The sequence below is a fragment of the Notamacropus eugenii genome, chromosome 3 (genome assembly GCF_028372415.1).
Source record: "Notamacropus eugenii isolate mMacEug1 chromosome 3, mMacEug1.pri_v2, whole genome shotgun sequence".
NCBI classification, from domain to species: Eukaryota; Metazoa; Chordata; class Mammalia; order Diprotodontia; family Macropodidae; genus Notamacropus; species Notamacropus eugenii.
In genome coordinates this window covers 290,405,469-290,421,956 of record NC_092874.1, presented here as the reverse complement: position 1 = coordinate 290,421,956, position 16,488 = coordinate 290,405,469, and the positions used below count along the sequence as shown (strand labels likewise).

Genomic DNA, 16,488 nt, shown 5'->3' with positions numbered 1-16,488 from the left:
TCTCCTTTAGCAAGGTGTTGACTCATTTTTCATGATTTTCTTGCATCTCTCTCATTTCTCTCCTCAATTTTTCCTCCACCTCTCTTATTTGATTTTCAAAATCCTTTGAGCTCTTCCATGACCTGAGACCATTGCATATTTATTTTGGAGGCCTCTGATGGTAAGCATTGTTCTTTCTTATCTGAAAGGATGGAAGAAAATACCTGTTCACCAAGAAAGTAACCTTCTATAGGCTTATTTTTTTCCCTTTCTTGGGCATTTTCCCAGTCAGTTACTTGACTTATGAGTTATTTGTCGATGAGGGTATAAGTTCTCGGTTCTCAGTTCCTCCAGGGTGGCTCAATCAAGGCAGAGGAGTTTATTCCTTTCCCAGCCTGCACTCTTGTTTGGGAGCTATCAAAGCTTTTCTGCCTAGGATCTGCAAGTAGAATTCCCTTTCTAGAGTTTCCACCAGTTCCACCATGCCAGCCAGCACTCTTCCTCACCCCAGACTGCCACTCAGGACTGAGATCCAGATCATCCCCTCAATTCCCCCAGGGGCTTTAGACAGAGGGCTCCAAAAATGGATGATGATGCTGCTGCCACTGCCTCTGCCAATGCTGCCTGGGGCCAGGGCTAGGGGAGGTCCTTGCTCCCTTCTCACCCAGGAGAAAAGCTTTTTCACTGACCTTTGAAGTGTCTTGGGCATTTGTGGGTAGAAGGATCTGAGAATCGCTTTTGCTGCTGAGAATTCCACCCCAGAGGCCTGTTCTGGTCCTGTCCCTGATGTGCCACAAGGCCAAGGCTGGGCTGGGCTCCATGGGCTGTGCTCTGCTCCTCATTCTGTGTGATATCCTTTTCCTGTCGGCCTTTCAGGCTACCTTGGGCTGGAAATCTCTTTCACTCTGTCATTTTGTGGCTTCTGCTGCACTAGAATTTGTTTAGAGTCATTTTTTACAGGTATTTTATGGGCTGTGGGAGAAGAGTTAGAGTATGTCCATCTTTCTCCTCTGCCATCTTGGCTCTGCCCCCCTTTCCAAAATCTGTTTTTCTCCTTCCTGTCTGTCTTAACTCTGCTCTCTGAGACTTTGGCAAACAAGTCCAATTTATGGGAAAGCCCCTGAAATAATTGAAGGTCAGCTTTTTTGTTCTTGTCTTTGTAGACCAAGAAAGTGCCTGGAACAGTCTCTCCCTTTCTAGGAGCTTCTAGTTCAGTAGGAAGATATAACATGACCAAAGATAGTGTAATCCACAGTATTACGAGAGACAAGGGGTCTTGGAGGCAGAAAAACCTGGGTTCAAGTCCTGTCTTTGATACAAATTGACTGTAGAACTTTGGACAAGTCACCTAATTTCTGAGGGCCCTCAGGCACCTTGCCCTCCACAGACATCTGCGCATTGTGTTCAGCTCTGGTGCTGCAGTTTGAGGAAGACAGTGAGAAAGGTTGTCCAGCAAAGAGTATGGTGAAGAGTCTTGGGTACATGTCCAAAGAGGACCATTTGAAAGACCTTAGGACATGAAGCCTGGAAGGGAGACATGATAAGTATGTTCAGGGATTCAAAGGATTCCCTACCATTTATAGCAGGCATTAGACTTCATCTTTCTGGCTCTTCTGCTATCAGCCTAAAAGATGAATTAGAGAGAAGGTTAAAGGGGCTGGGGGAGTCAAAGGTTATTGAAATAGACCCAATGAATGGGTGTGAAGAGTCACCTCATTGGTGGTGACATTTTGAAGAAAGTAGAGAGGATGGATGCAGGATCATAGACAGATGATATGGAAGGGACCTCTAAGGCCACATAACTCAATTCTGACTTTACAGATGAGGAAAAAAGGCTTCGATTGATTACGTTATTTGCCAGAGATCCCCAATGTAGTAAGTATCAGAGGCAGGATTTGTACCTAACATGTTGGATGAGACAGTCAAGTGATGTCCCATAGTGCACAAAGTGCCAGGTCTGGAGTCGGCAAGACTCATCTTCATGAGTTCAAACCTGGCCTCAGACACTTACTAGCTGTGTGACCCTGGGCAAGTCACTTCACCCTGTTTGCCTCAGTTTCCTCATCTGTAAAATGAGCAAACCAATGCAACATCTTTACATAGAAAACCCCAAAAGGGGTCATAAAGAGTCAAACATGACTGAAAAGATTAAACAACAAGCATTAGAAGCAGAAGGTGAGGGAGAGGGAACAGGCTAAGTCTAAGCTGCTGAGATAACCTTGAGTATACAAATCAGTAGAGTAGGTGGGTGGACAATGGTACAATAGAGATGCCAGGAGGAGGATGCTAGGTTTGGAAGAGAAAGGGATAAGCTGAATCTGGGTCATGTTAGCTTGAGATGCCTGTGGAGCAAAGGTATCTTTGTAGACTACTGGCCAGAAGAGGCTCAAGCACTCAGAATAGGGATGTGAAAAGTAGCTTCACAGAGATAGTAGTTGAAGTTATGGGAGCAAATGATGTTGCAAAGGGAGAGTATGCAGAGTTCAGAGAAGACCAAGGAATCAAAAGACCTGGGTTCAGATCCTGTCTCTGAACATTACTGTCTGTGTAACTTTGGGCAAGTAATTTTGTCTCCCTGGGTCTCAGTTTCCTCATCTGTAAAATGAGAAATACAGACTGGATTGGCCTCTGAAGTCCCTTCTGGCTTTCGATCTATGATCCTATTTTACCTGTGTGATCTTGGGCGAATGATTTCACCACTCCATGCCTCAGTTTCCCTATCTGTAAAATTAAGGAATTAGACTAGATGGTTCCTAAGGTTCCCTCCAGCTCTAGAGGGTCATAAAAAGGATGAGAAGCAATAATCACTATTATTTATCATGTGTATTATGGCTTGCAAAGTCAGTTACATATATTATCTCATTTAACCCTCACAACAACCCTGTGATGCTATTATTCATCTCCATTTTACAGGTAAGGAAACTGAGGCAAAGAGAGGTTCAGTGCCAAAGGTTTCACAGTTATTAAGTGTCTGAGGTAGGATTTGAACTCAGATCTCCCTACCTCTACTGTACCATCTAGCTATCCCAGAGTAAACAGTAAAGGAGTAACTTGAGAGCTAAGAAGAAAACCAGGGGAATGTGATGTCTCTGAAACCAAGAGAAAAGGTAGTATTTTTTTAAGGCAATTGGGGTGTTAACTGATTTGCCCAAGGTCACCCAACTAATAAGTGTTTGAAGTCACATTTGAACTCAGGTCCTCCTGACTCCAGGGTTGGTGTTTTAACCACTCAACTACCTTGGGAAGACAGGGTGTTCAACAGGAGGGTCTAGTCAACAGTATCAATCTTAATTAAGGTCAGTACAATTCAATAAACATTAATTGAACACCTATCGTATGCGCTATGATGTTCTAGGCAAAGGGGGTAGAAAGATAAAATAAAACAAGTCCTATCCTCAAGGAGGACATGTTCTATACAACCTGAGCACAGATAAGTTTCTACAAAATAGCTTCAAGAGGGAGAAAGCCCTGACAAGGAGAGGAGAAAAGGACAATCAAGAAAGGAATCATGGAGGAGGAGGCACCTGAGGTATGTCTAAAGGAAATAAAGGGATCATAAGATGCAAGGGCAGGGAAGAGATGCAGGTGTGGTGTGCAGCCCTACTAGGGGAGAAATGGTAATGACCAGTAATGGCCAGTTTGACTGAAATGGAGAGTGCATAGAGAGTCATAAATAAGACTGGAGAGGTAGGCAGAAAGAAGAAAGATGATTGAATTTGTCTACCCAAAGATCATTAATGACCTTAGAGCAGTTTCAGGAATATGGTGAGGGCAGAAGCTGGATTGTGAGAGCTTAGAATAGTGTCTGGTAATTGATAAGTATTGACTGACTGATCGACATCAAAAAAATCACAGGCACTGAAGAAGTAGATGTATCCACTATCCTTTAAAAACTAAAGGTTCATTTCCAAATACATCCCTATCCTTCACTCACCCAGCAAACCTTCCCTTGCAACAAAGTGTAAAAGAAAAACAAACCCTAAATTCACCCAAGTCCGCCATCAATGTTCTGACCCCATAGTCCCACCTATTCTATGACTACAGGGAAATATGTTTTCTCTGTTCTTCCAGGACAAGCTTGGTCATAATTACAGTGTTCAACTTCATTGTATCGTTCCACCCATTTGAATTGCTACGTATATTATGTATCATTGTGTTTTTTATTGCTTTTATCTTGTTTTCCTGACTCTGCTTCAGTCACTGAATTTGTTCTTTCACATCTTCCCATGCTTCTCTGAACTATTCATATTTCTAGTTCCTCATGACAGTGATATTCTGTGGTATTCATTGTTGATATTTTATCTAGCCATTATCTAATCAGTGGAATCTATTTGCTTTCCTTTCCTTTTCCTTTCTTTCCTCTCCTTTCTCTTCCCTTCCCTTTTTGTTTCCAGTTCTTTGCTATATAAGGCTATGAATATTTTAATGTATATGGGATCTTTCTTCCTGTCTTTGACATATATACCCAACAATGGGTTCTCTGGGTCAAAGGATCTAAAGGCTAGACAGCTAAGTTATTTCTTTAATCTAATTCCAAGTTATTTTCCAGAATGGTTGGCCTAATTCTATTGTATATATTATTCTCCTCATTCTCCACCAACAATGTCATCAGCATCTCCAATGTAGACAATTGTTTCTTTTGTGAATGTACATGCACAAAAATAAACCACTTCATAATGTGTATAGAAACCACTTTATGTGTATGTATTACCATCACAACAGTCTTGTGTCAGCTTATAAAAGTGAATCCAGATTTGCCTGCAAATCTAATCACCTTCTTAAATTATTTTTAAGAAGCGTATTTGTCATTATGAACTTTTAAAACATCATTCTAGCATACAGAGAACAGAAAAGATTCTAGATGAACTTCTATTATACACAGTTGGATTTTTGTGTACATTAAATGTAAATTAATTGTAATTAAATTTAACATGAGTTGCAACATTGCACTGCTTATCTCTGTCCTCAATTTTGTGCTCTACTATGTTCTTTTAAAACATTTCATTGATATTATTTTCTTTTTTTTGCATCCCCCCCAAATCTACCCCCCTTCTACATTGCCCTTCCTTCATTTCTTATGGTGCTACAATACTGCATCACACTCATGTAACACAGTTTATTCAGCTGTTCCCTGATTGATGCAGCCCTGTTGATTCCAGTTCTTTTGTTACAACAAAAAGTACTGCTATAAATATGTTTGTGTATATGGGCCCTTTTCCTCTGTCTCTCATGTCTTAGGGAATGTGCCTAGATGTGATGTTATTGGCCCAATACTCCAGTAGAGAGAGATTATACAATAGCAGCAGTGGATAAATGGGTCATGAGGAGGTGATTTTTTTAAGGACTTGGGCTTATTTATAGGCAAAAGAGAAGGGATTCCAGGTAAAGGAGAGACTCAAGATATTTGAGAGACAGGACATTTCCAGACCAGGATTCTGGAGAAAGAAAGGAAATGTGATCATGGATGCCAAATGGGTGGAGAAATTAGACTTATCCTGGAATGAGGATATCTTGAGAATATCACCATGCCATGATGCATCTTTTGTTGAGTATTAAAATTGAGACACTCAACTAATGTTCATATTTCTCAGAGGAGTGTTCTAATCTGAAACTTTCTGCTCTGTCTTAAAAGCAGAACAAGAAAATTGAAATTTTATTCATATCTACTGTTTTTATATCTCCTTCATTTCCGAAAGTATCCTCTCACCAAAGGACCAGCCTATGTATCAAAGCCTGATGAAAAAAAAGGGGGAGTAGGGGCAGGAATGCTGAGAGAAATTGTGATATAAAAACAAGTGATCAGTAAAGAGGATTTTTTAAAGTGCTTCAAGAAAACTAACCAACACACCAATTAAATTGTGTAACATATGCAATGCTCCATACCCTGAGGAAGGGCAGCAATTTTCTTCTCTCCTCTGCAGGGCCAATGTTGACAATTATAATTGCACAGTTTGGGTTTTTTAAAATTGTTGTGCTTTCCATTTATGTCATGTCATATGTGTGAAGATAAACAAATGAATGAATGGATAGATGGATGGATGGATGGATGGATGGATGGATGGATGGATGGATGGATGGATGGATGGGTGGATGGGTGGATGGGTAGGTCAGTGACTGGATGGATGGATGGATGGATGGATGAATAGATGTATACATATATATATATGTGGAAAGGGTAGACAAGAGAGGAGGAGGAGAGGTAGGGAGGAGAAAGAGAGGATCAGAGATGGAGAAAGAGATGGGGTAAGAGGAAAAACAATAGAGGAATAGGGAGGGAGGGAAGAAGGAAGGAGAGAGGAAGAGTATGTGTGTGAAAGAGAGAGAGAGAAAGAATGTGTTTTCTTGGTTCTATTTCATTCTGTGTCAGTTCATACAGGGATTTCCCTACTTCTCTGTAGTCTTCATATTCATTTATTATATTACAATATGTAGTTTATTATTTATTTATTTAATAAACTACATATTGTAATTACATTCATTATAATATACAGTACCACAATTTGTTTAGCCATTCCCTAGTCAGTGAGTATCTACTTGGTTTTCAGTTCTTTGCCATTATAAAAAGTGCTAGTATAAAAGTTTTGTTTCTTCCTCGTCTCTGGTCTCCTCATGGTATATGCCTAGTAGCAGAATCTCTGGGTCAAGGAGCATGGGTATATTTCTTACTTTGCTAGCAGAATTCCAAATTGCTTTCCAGAACAGTTGGAGAAAAGGTAATTTCTCCCTATTCTTTGGGATTCTTTCTACAGAAAAATGAAGTCCTATATAAAATACTATCTACTCCATAAAAACCCACAGTTCTCATGGCTTATCAATACACTACTATTTAACATTATTGCTACAGGACTTCTTTTCATGGTATGTATCCCTCCAGTCATGGGATCCTAGAACTGAAAAGATTCATAGAGTTCATCTGGTCATGTGTCGCTGTGATTTCTAGATTCTTGATCTAGAACTTGTAGGAACCATAGAGTTCATCTGGCCATGTATCACTATGATCAAAGGATCCTAGATCTAGAACTGGGAGGAACCATAGAGTTCATCTAGTCATGTATCATTCTGGTCATAGGATTCTAGGCCTAAAACTGGAAGGAACCATTGAGTTCATCTAGTCATGTGTCACTCTGATTATAAGATTCTTGATCTAGAACTAGGAGGACCCATGGAGCTCATCTGGTCACGTGTCACTCTGATCATAGGATCCTAGATCTAGAACTGTGAAGAACCATGGAGTTCATTGAATTGAACCCTCTTGCTTTACAGATCAGGAACCTGGGTCCCAGAAAGATGAAGAAAGTTATTCAAGGCCTCAGTATTAAGTGGTCATGGTCAGAATTTGAATTCAAGACCTGTGACTCTAAGTTCAGCCACACTGCTTCTCTAAATAATAGTTTCTTCTGTTGTCTCTAACCTGTAATTCTTGTAGAAGCATCTAGGTCTTCTTTCAGGGAACTTCAGAGATCATCTAATCCAACCACTTCTTTTTACAGATGAGGATACAGACAAAGAGAGATAAAATTACTTACCATTAACACACAGGTAGCAGGTCATAGAGAGGTACAATTTGAACCCCTATCCTCTGACTCTCAAAGCCTTTGCTTTTTTCCATGGTACCATGCTTTCCTCCTTCAAATACCAGTAGAAGAGTACCTAATCTCTATATGTTAAGGCCAATCTTAGGGGTTGCAATGAAGACATCCTATACTTTCAGCAGTCCTCCTCTGAACATATTCAAGTATCAGCTGGGAGACATAGAATGTAGGGCACTAAGAGACCCACACATGAAAATTTGCTTTAGGGCCAATTCAATTCCATCTTCATTTAAGAAGAGCCAACTGTGGGCAGGACACTATTCCAGCTGCTGAGGATACAAAGTCAAAAATGAGACAGAACCTGCCCTCAAGAGGCTCATATTGTACCGGAAGGGATGAGATATTCCCTCCACACACAAATAAGTCAATCATATCAAATAGTTTCTTTAAAATTTTTAATTTTTTATTTATTTGTTATTAATTTATTTTTTATTTTCTTTCTAATTAAAATACTTTTTTTCTCTTTTCTATTCCAACAAATGCACAGGTCTGTCTGTGTTCATCCTTCATTTTCGAAGAAGACCATGACATCAGAGAAATGATGACATGACTTGCACTTGACTTTCTTTTGAATGAGGGAGGGCAGTGCACGGTCACCAGCCTCACTTTCCCCTCCTGAGCCATCTGGATCCACTGACCAGCAAACTGACTGGAGAAGGCTCAAGATGCAATGGGAGACCTTGGCCTATTCAGGTACTCGTTATTCCAACAAATGCACAACACCGTCAACAGAAGAAAAAAAGAAAACCCTCATGATAAGTATTCATAGTTCTTTGAAGAAAATTCCTTCACTGGTCATGTCCAAAAGTGTTTATCTCATTCTGTATTTTGATCCCATCAGCCTCCCTGGCAAGAGGTAGGCAGCAGACTTCATCACCAGAGCCCTGCTTTGTTACTGCATCTCCTGGAGTTCTGAAATCTTTCACAGTTATCCAGCAACTTCAAGAGGGAGAGAACATCAGCCACTGGGAACAGTGCAAGAGGGCATCAGTCCACACAGAGGCACAGGTAGCCACTCCATGCCTACTTCTCTCTTATATCCTCATTACAAAATGTTGGGAAATTTTCTCTCCAAAAGCTGTTGCACTTCCCCAATGGGGACACCAGATGGCAGGTATGTCCCACTTTCTCCTTTTGCGTCAGACCAATGGACGGGCAGCCTCTCAGACCACCAAGATCTTCCCAGTTACTTTCCTCCCTAGGAAACAACCCTACATTGTCATTTAGGACAAGCAGTCAATGACAGGGAGAAGTCATTAAGGTAGGAAAAGCCAGCCCACACAGCCCCCATTCTTTCCCTATTAGGAGATTAAAATGGGGAGAAGATACACTGATGTGGATAAAAGTGAACCCGGGACACAAACCAGGCATGGCCTGAGGGCCCCTGTAAGCTTAGAAGAGAAAGTTGGCACCCTCTTCCCAGTCACTGGGCACCCGTGCTTGGGATCAGCTCCTCAGACCTCAGTTATTCATCATAGGATATTTGGCTCTCTGGTGGGGAGGGGTGTGATCCTATATAGACCTGAGACACTGTCACATGTCAGGATGCTCAACAGGGTGGCCCCTGAGTCCTGGGCAGCAAGGAATAGTGGGGAGAGAACCAGATCTTGAGTACTTGGGATACTTGGCAATAGTGTGTACATTAGGGCTTAAAGGTCCATTGAATGAACTTTAGAACTGGGAATGTCAGAGCGGGGCAGGAGATTAGAACAGACTGTCAGAGCTTGGAGTGACCTTGGAACAGAGGATATCCACGCTGGGAGGGCCTTTAGAATACAAACAAGCGTCAGGGCTGGGAGGTTCACATACCATCAGCAGACCATCCTTTCCTCACCTGTACAATGAGAGTAGACTGAACTCCCTGCCAGCTCGAAATCCTTTGAACGGGCTCTAAAATCTAAAATTTTCCTAATTGTCAGTCTGATGTTCTCTATCCATCATGTACATTCAGTCAGTCCTTCGGACTGGGAAGGTAAGGAAGGTGGTGGTGAGAACCTCCCCTCCCCATACCTTCCTCTTACTGTTACCCTTGAAATAGGTACTTTTCACTGCTCTGTAAGGTCCCTCGGAAAGCATGCCCATCAGCTGACTTGTGGTGGATAGAAAGTTGAGGCATTTCTATTTTCATGAACTTATTTCTATTTAAAAGTGGTTGTTTGTTCTCCTTGGTCTGTCTTGATGGTAGCAAAACAGCCACTTGGAACTACTCGGCTCGGTTGTCCCTTGCCCCACCCCCCGGCTGCTTGATGAGGTTGTGTGTGTCCGGGTTGTATGACTGAGTTGTGCAGTGTGGGATGTTTACAATCCAACACCCTGAAAATGAACAAAGAGCAAACTAGCTTCTGAGAAGCTGCCCCACCTTGGACTGAGGTTTGAGGCTGTGCAGTGGGTGGGGCAGGAACATGGATGTGAGGCTGTCTCCTACCTGAGAAGAACATCCCAGCTCTTAGCCTGCCCCAACACAACCCAGCCTTCCTTTCTGAAGCCTCAGTGAGGCCGGATGCTCTGGAATGCTGGCTGGCCTCTCCCCTTACCTCATCCATGGCTTTGTTCCCAGAATGTCCACTACTCCATTGGAACAATGACCAATTCTTACCTTTGATTTTCTCCATCCCCCACTTATTGATTTTCCAAGAGGTGAAAGGAAGAAATCTCATATTGGAAAATCCGCCCCCGCTCCCAGCTTCCTGCTCACCAGCCAATCCTGTCTCTTCTTTCTCTGCCTCTGTATGTCTCTGTCTCCCTCTCTCTCTCTCTCCTCACCTTCTCTCCTTCTCCCTCTCCCCCTCCCTCCCTCCCTCCTCCTCCTCCTCCTCCTCCTCCTCCTCCTCCTTCTTCTTCTTCTTCTTCTTCTTCTTCTTCTTCTTCTTCTTCTTCTTCTTCTTCTTTTCTCTCTCTCTCTCTCTCTCTCTCTCTCTCTCTCTCTCTCTCTCTCTCTCTCTCTCTCCCTGTCCCTCTCTCTCTCTCCCTCTCTCCCTCTCCCTCTCCCTCTCCCCCTCCCTCTCCCCCTCCCTCTCCCTCTCCCTCTCCCTCTCCCTCTCCCTCTCCCTCCCTTCCTCCCTCTCCCTCTCCCCACTTCCTCACCTCCCTCTCTTCTCTCTGACTTCCTTCTCATAGGTTTACTCTTTCTCTCCTCACCTCCCTCTCTCTTCTCTTTCTGTCTTCCTTCTCATCACCTTTCTATTTCTTTCGCTTTCTCTCTCATCACCTCCCTCTTTTTCTCCCTCTGTCTCTATTTCTGTCTTTCTCCCAGATTGGGAGAAGGGAAAACATTTTCCTAGCATAGTCCCAATTTGAATTGTAACTTACCTGAAGTTAGAGCCACCTCTTCTAACTCTTTTCTGGGTATCTCTGCTTTCCTACAACCTTTGAACTGCCCCCACAGAGCCCTCTAATGTCCCCCTGTCAGCCCTGCTCCCTTACTTCACTGATCCAGTGACCACTTCCTCTGAGGTCTCCTAGGACTGTCGCCATGCTGGACCCATTCTCTCTCCACTCAACACTCTTATAGCTGGTGATCTCATTGGCTCCCACGGATCAAAGTAGCATCTCTATGTGGATAATTCCCAGATCTACATATCTCTGGGGATCCCCAATCGTCAAATGCCTGTTGGATATTTTGAACTGGATGTCCTCTACATATCTCAAATTCAATGTGTCCAAATTCAGAACTCATTATCTTTCCTCAAAAACCATATTTTGGTTGGTTTCCCCAAACTTTCTTCCATATTGCATCCAATGAAGGTACCACCAATCTCCTTGGAGCCCAGGCTCACAACCTTGGGGTTATCCTTGATTCCTCACTCTCACTCCACATAGATAATCCATCACAAAATCATGTTCTTTCTAACATCCCAACATAGCTCTTATATATTCCCTACACAGACAGCCCTCTAATCCAGACTCTCATCACTTCTTGCAATAGCCTCCAAATTGGGGCTCCCTGCCTCCACTCAGCTGCCAAGATGATTTTTCTGAAGCATAGGTTAGACCATGCTACCTGCTCTGCACAATGAGCTCCTTGTTCAATCATGTCCAATTATCTGACCCCATTTGGGGTTTTCTTGGCAGGACTGCAATGGTTTTCCATTTCCTTCTCCAGTTCGTTTTACAGATGATCAAACTGAGGCAAATGGGTTAAGTGACTTACCCAAGGTCATATAGCTAGTAGGTATTTGCAACCAGATTTTAAACTCAAGTCTTCCTAACTCCAGGCCAAGTATTCTACCCACTATGCCACCTAGCTGCCCTATTACCTGCAAGATATTCTCTTTGACATTTAAAACCATTCATAGCCTGACCCCTTCTTAGCTTTTTAACTTTCTTATGCTTTATATATACGTTCAATTTTTTTAATTTTGAGTTCCAAATTCTGTTCCTCTCTTCAGCTTCCCTCCTCACCCACTGATGAAGTTTCACCTTTTTCAGAAGACCTTTGCCAGTCATCCCTCCACCCCGCTCCTTGTTGCTAATGCCTGTCTCTCATCCGAGTACTTTCAACTCTATGAATCTTGTATGTATGTAGTTGTCAGCATGTTGTCTCCCTGTTAGATTATACACTCTTTGAGGGCAGAAGCTGGTTTTTGCCCTTCTTTGTATCCTTAGCATTTAGCACAGTGCCTAGCATATAATAATCACTTAATAAGTGCTTGACTGACTCATCATTAGACCATCTTTGAGAATTCCTGAAGCTGAAATATTTATCCCCCTCCAACCAACCTAGTGAGAGGTTGTCTGACTTTAACTAGGCCTGTCATTCAGATAATTCAGACTCTGGTCCCATCTCCCCTAGACTAATGCAATAGCCTCCTAACTTATCCTATCTCATCCCTCCCTAATCTTACCTCCCAGTGACTGCCAAAGTAGTTTTCTTAGAGTACAAGTGTTCTCTCCACTCAGTAAACTCCAATGGCTTCCTATTGATTTGGGGATTAAATATAAACTCCTTTGTTCACCATATACATCCCTTCACAGCCTGCCTTAACCTACCTTTCCAACCTCCTAACAAGTTACTTCCTGCTAGGGCCTCTATGTTTCAATTCATTGTTCCTTTAACACAGCTCTCCATTTCTTACCAACCAGGCTTTGCAGTGGCTATGCCTTCTGCCTGGAGTGCTCTCCCTCCTCACCTTTAGCTCTTAAAATCGTGAGCTTCCCTCAAGACTCACCTTAAGTGCCACCTTCTACATAAAGCCTTTCTTGATGCCTCTAAAAGTGCCCTCTCTCCCCAAATCATCTTGTATCTAATTGATATGCATTTTGTATATATCTACTGTGTACACGTTGCTTTCACCAATGGAAAGTAATCAACTCAAGGGCAGGGTTTCCCTTAACGTCTTAGTATCAGTAGTACCTAACACATTATCTGGAACTATTTTTTGTTTGTTTGTTTTTCTGGACCTGGGATTTCACGAATGTAAGAAAGATTCTGCCAAGGCAAGCCAACCCTTGTCCTACACCCTATAGTCTTAGAGAGTTAGACATTGAATGACTCACCCAGAATCACACAGTCTGTCCAAGGCAGGAATAGAACTCCTGTCTGCTTCACTCCGTGGCCAGCTCTCTATCCCCTGCATCAGCTTCTCCTGCCTGACACACATCAGGTGATTAATAAATGTCTGATTGAATCTACTTCTGGTAGATTACACATCCATAAAGCTTTCTTTCCAACATGGCGGTCCCTGTTGGAACTTGCCTTCCGCTATTATCACCTGTGATACCCCAAGATTACCACCATACTCTGATATCAGAAGGAACCTAGGTAGGAACTAATCCCCTAATGATTAATAATCACAGAATCTAAGGGTTGGAAGGAACCCCACAGGCTGACTTCTCCAATCTATACTTGAACGGGAATTCCTTCCATGTCCACAATATTTGGATCTTTGCTTGAAAATCTCTAGTGGAAAAAAATCCACTACCCATCTCCCAGGGAAATCCATGCTGGGGTCATATACCATTTCTCTTAAAGGCATTTGCCTATGGTGTTGTGGTGGTTGTTAATGGAAACTCTTGCAGCCAGCAATGGCTTAATCTAAAGGAAAGCTTCATTACTGGCTCTAACGGTATAATTTCAGACACCATGGCAGGCCAGGAGGAGGGCAAAGCTTTCCAGGGCTCCATACATCAAGCCAAAGGCCTGTTCTAATTAAGTAGAAGTTAGGTATAAAGCCTCAGTTTCTTCCTAGAGTGAGGCCAAACCCTTCCCAAAAACTCTGCTGTTTCTAGGAGCATGGTATTTTAGAGGAATGTAGAAATGATCTGGTCTGGCCCCTTCATTTTACAGATGAAGATGCAGAGGCTGAGAAAGTACTTTGGCCAAGGTCATACAATTAGTAAGGAGCAGGGCAGGTCTTCTGGGTCCAAATCCTTCTCACAGGCTCATATGATATGAGGTGCAGTACAGTGGTTAGAAATAGAACCTAGGCAAGTCATCATCTCTCTCTTAGCCTCTGTTTCCTTATTTATGTAATGAATGGGTTGGTCTTACATGGCCTTTGTAGTCTCTTCCACTTCTCTCTAGGCCTCAGTTTTCTCATCTGTTAAATGAGGAGACTATATGGTCCCTTCCAGATCCCTGATCCTATTTTATTTTTTATAATACATTTAATATAATTCATTATAATAATTCATTAACTATGAAAGAGCCTGGTACAATGGAAAGTGGAAGAATTAGACTCAGAGTCAGGAGTCCTGGATTCAAATCTTGGCTGAGTCATGAGATCATAGCTAGCAGGAACCTCAGCAGACCTGTCATCCAACATAAACATTGACAAGGGTCTCTCCCTATAGCATCCCTGATGAATGGCCAGCCAGCCCTTTAGAGAAAATCTGTTCAGAAGAGACTCCCCATGCCCTGAAACAAATCACAAAGGAGAAATGTTACCCTCCATCGACCCTAAATCTGAGCAGCTTCTCCCTAGGCTTCTATTTGTTCCTGGAGGACAGATGGAAGCCATCAGATCCTCCCAGATGGCACACCTTCACAGTCACTGTCACATCTCCATGGTCTCTTCTTCAGGCTAAACATACATTTATTCAACAAGTAGTTATTAAATGTCTAGTCTGTGCCAGGCACTCTGCCAGACCCTAGAGATACGGGAATGAGGGCAGGGGAGAGAAAATCTCTCTCCTCAGGGAGATTCCATTCTATTGTGGGGCCAAGAAAAGGGAAATGTCAACACGGACATAGATAATAAGTACAGACACAATTTACATATATGTGTATGTATATATGTGTGTATGTATATATACATATATATGGAGAGAGACAGAAAGAGAGAGAATGTGTAATTTCAGGGAGTAAATTCAAGGTATATGTAAATAAAACTATACACACACTAGATATAGATAGATAGGCAAGTAAGTAGGTAGGTAGATAGATAAATAGAGAGAGAGAGAGAGAGAGAGAGAGAGAGAGATGGATAGATAGATGGATAGATATAAATTGATGGATGAATAGATAGGCAGGTATACAGATAAATATGAATGGATGGATGAAGAGACAGATAGACAGATGATAGGAGTATAGACAGATATAGACAGACAGATGGATGAATAGATGGACAGACAAATAGATGAATGGATGAATGAATAGACAGACAGATAGAGGTATAGACAGATGATGGGGTATAGATAGATATAAATAGATGGATGAATAGACAGACAGATAGATGGATGAAAAGACAGACAGAGAGATAGTGGTATAGACAGGGGTATAGATAGATTTAGATAGATGGATGGATAGACAGATAGACATTTCAACAGGTGCAAGAGGTGGGAATGAATCAGCTGGGCAGGAGATTGTATTTGCACCAAGCTTTGAAGGAAGCTGAGAATCCCAGGAGGTACAGGTGAGTAGGATACTCCTTCTAGGCTTGGAGAACAGCCTGCCTAGAGGCAGGAGCTTTCACATTATAGATAAGGAGAAGAAATTAGGACAGTTTGTCTAGAACACAGGGTGTGTACAAGGGAGTAATGTGCCACAAACCCACAGAGGGAGACTGGAACCAGATTGTGAACATCTTAAAATGGCAAATGGAGGAGTTTGTGTTTTATCCTGGGGGCAATAGGCAGCCACTCAATTATCTGAAGTTGGAAAGGTATTTAGTCTAAACTGAAGCTTTAGAAAAAATCACCTTGGCAGCCGTGGGGAGGATGGATTAGAGTGGGGAGAGATGGTGGTGATGGCCCAGGTGGGAGGTGATGAGATCCTGGACCAGAGCAATGATTGTGTGGACAGAGACAAGGGGATTGATTCAGGAGGTGTCCAAGAGAGAGAAATATCAGCAACTGGCAACTGATTGGATGTGTGGAGAGAGGGAGCATGTGAGGGTGAGGCCAGAGTTGGAATCTGGCTGACTGGAATGCCCTCAGCAGAAAGAAGAGGGTAAGGCTTGGGGACCAAGACAATTCTTGTTTTTTACATGGTGAATCTAACGTGTCTCTAGGACATTCAGTTGGAGTGGAGGCATGAGAGAGAAGAGGGACCTTCCTCTCCCTTTCCCCCAATATCTCTCTCTCTCTCTCTCTCTCTCTCTCTCTCTCTCTCTCTCTCTCTCTCTCTCTCTCTCTCTCTCTCTCTCTCTCTTCTCTTTCTCCTTACTTCCCCCCTCGTGTGAGTGTGTGTGTGTGTGTGTGTGTGTGTGTGTGTATGAAAGAGAGAGGGGGGAGGGATGAGACAGTGGGAAGAGAGTGAGTGAGTAATTCAGTAGTCATCTATATAGGGATGATAAATAAGCCATAGAACCTGATAAAGGTACCAACAGGGAGTGCAGATGGAAAAGAGAAGAGCGTAAAGAAAGGAGCCTTGTGGATCCCATAGTTCAGGTGTATGATATGTATGAGGAACCCATGAAGGAGAGTGAGAAGGAATGTTTGGAGGGGTAGGAGGAAAACCAAGACAGAACAATGTCAT

The 16,488-nt window shown here is 42.6% G+C and overlaps 1 long non-coding RNA gene across 6 annotated transcripts in view; it reads left to right on the top strand.

Annotated features, from left to right (window-relative positions):
• LOC140534628 (uncharacterized) overlaps nucleotides 1–16,488 on the top strand; it is a 153,471-nt gene that overhangs the window by 35,157 nt on the left and 101,826 nt on the right. For 5 of the 6 annotated variants that reach the window (XR_011977399.1, XR_011977396.1, XR_011977398.1 and 2 more), the window contains one exon: nucleotides 8,059–8,579. This is a non-coding gene — a long non-coding RNA (uncharacterized lncRNA). The remainder of the gene's footprint in view (nucleotides 1–8,058; nucleotides 8,580–16,488) is intronic. The other variant, XR_011977395.1, reaches the window with a different exon arrangement.